Raw genomic sequence first — 2,500 nt, forward strand, 5'->3', positions numbered from 1 at the left:
TTTAAGTGAATAAACAATTAAAAATTCAAAAAAAATAGAAAAAAAATATTTTTTTCCCGATTCTTTCTCCAATATTCCTGATAAATACCCACACACCCACATATGGAGAATGGTCGAAAATGCTCGAGTGGATATCGAGATGTCCGACGAAGCACCACTTGGAAGGGCCGAGGCACGGGACGCCCGAGCTGTTGCTCGGGCCGGCACGGGACGCGCATGGGACAGCCCGGGACGGCATGGGACGCCCTCGCTACAGCTCGGGACGGCCAGGTACGCCCGAGACTTGGCTCGGGACGGCCTGGGACGCCCTCGCCATAGCTCGGGACGGCCTGGGACGCCAGAGACTAGGCTCGGGACGGCCTCGGCACAGCTCGGGACGGCCTGGGACGCCCTTGCCACAGCTCGGGACGGCCTGGGACGCCCTTGCCACAGCTCGGGACGGCCTGGGACGCCCGAGACTTTGCTCGGGACGGCCTGGGACGGCCTCGGCACAGCTCGGGACGGCCTGGGACGCCCGAGACTTTGCTCGGGACGGCCTGGGACGCCCGAGACTTGGCTCGGGACGGCCTGGGACGCCCTCGCTACAGCTCGGGACGCCCTGGGACGGCCTCGACACAGCTCGGGACGCCCTGGGACGTCCGAGACTTTGCTCGGGCCGGCCTGGGACGCCCGAGACTTGGCTCGGGACGGCCTGGGACGCCCGAGACTTGGCTCGGGACGGCCTGGGACGCCCGAGACTTGGCTCGGGACGGCCTGGGACGCGCTCGGCACAGCTCGGGACAGGCCGGGACGCCCGAGCCGAGCTTCGGGTCGCACGAAATCTCTTCGTATTCCGACATATTAGAAGCTTCCCATCATGTAGTAGGCCGAGCTTTGCCCTTTGGATGCCCTATGGTGCTTGGCGAGCACTAGGGAACGTGCCAGCACAAGTGCTGTGCACGCTCTGGGGAAGGAGCTCAACCCTCCCCCTTATAGTGCAAAGTTATTGTTTTTCCTATTTTCACAAGGAAACATCAATTTTTTAACCAAGCATACTGGGCCTTTACTCCTTCGTTACTCGTCGGAATCCAGCAAACTTATACTCGTCGGAAAGGTCTTTTCGCAAGGATTTTTTTGATATATTATAATAGCGATTCCGATAAATATTTATTTTTCTATGAATTTTTAAGTGAATAAACACCGGAAAATTCATAAAAAATAGAAAAAAAAATATTTTCCTCCGTTTCTTTTCTCCAATAATTCATAAATAATACCTCAATAGTATTAATGAAGAGAGAGTCGAAGTGGCCCGGGTGGATTTCGAAATGTCCCACGACCCCATAGAATGCACGGGCCAGCCGAGCCAAAAGAATGGGACGCGCACGGGACAGCATTGGTCAGGCTCGGGACGGCACGGGACAGCACGGGACGCGCATGGGACAGCACGGGACGCGAATGGGACGGCCTTGCTAAGGCTCGGGACGGCATGGGACAGCTCGGGACGCGCATGGGACGGCACGGGACGCGCATGGGACGGCCTTGGTGAGGCACGGGACGGCCTTGGTCAGGCTCGGGACGCGCATGGGACGGCACGGGACGGCCTTTGTGAGGCTCGGACGGCACGGGACGCGCATGGGACGGCCTTGGCGAGGCTCGGGACGGCATGGGACAGCACGGGACGGCCTCGGCACAGCTCGGACGGCACGGGACGCGCATGGGACGGCCTCGGCACAGCTCGGACGGCACGGGACGGCCTTGGCGAGGCTCGGGACGGCAAGGGACGGCCTCGGCACAGCTCGGGACGGCACGAGACGCGCATGGGACGGCCTTGGTGAGGCTCGGACGGCACGGGACGCGCATGGGACATCATGGGACGCACATGGGACACCTTATGGGGATCATCAAGGCGTCTTGCACGGGACATTCTTTCCCACGAAGGGCATTTACATGGGACATCTTAGGAGTCGAGAGCCGGCACATGGGACAACGTAGTTCACACGCACGGAACACTTTACTTTCGTTTGGAACGTCGTGGGATCTTTATGTTCCCATTAGCACCGAACCTTTAACATGCTAGGAAGCTATGTTCGATCTTCTCGAAGTGTCGATGGAACTTCGATGGATACACATCCGATCCGATGTTATGATGATGTACTTTCTCCGAGATCGATGTTGGGGCCGTATTCCGATGTCATGATGATGTACTTTCTCCGAGATCGATGTGACGGCCTTGGTAAGGCATAGTTCGGCCTTGGTAAGGCATGGGTCGGCCTTGCTAAGGCATGGGATGGCCTTCGTAAGGCATGGGACGGTCTTGTAAGGCACGGGACGCGCATGGGACGGCCTTGTAAGGCATGGGACGACCTTCGTAAGGCGTGGGTCGGCCTTGTAAGGCTCGGGACGCCATGGGACGGCACGAGACGCGCATGGGACGGCCTTGGTGAGGCTCGGACGGCACGGGACGCGCATGCGACGGCCTTGTAAGGCTCAGGACGGCACGGGACAGCACGGGACGCGCAAG

The sequence above is a fragment of the Eschscholzia californica genome, unplaced genomic scaffold, assembly GCF_041429995.1.
Source record: "Eschscholzia californica isolate CP2 unplaced genomic scaffold, dmEscCali1.0.p SCAF_137, whole genome shotgun sequence".
NCBI classification, from domain to species: domain Eukaryota; kingdom Viridiplantae; phylum Streptophyta; class Magnoliopsida; order Ranunculales; family Papaveraceae; genus Eschscholzia; species Eschscholzia californica.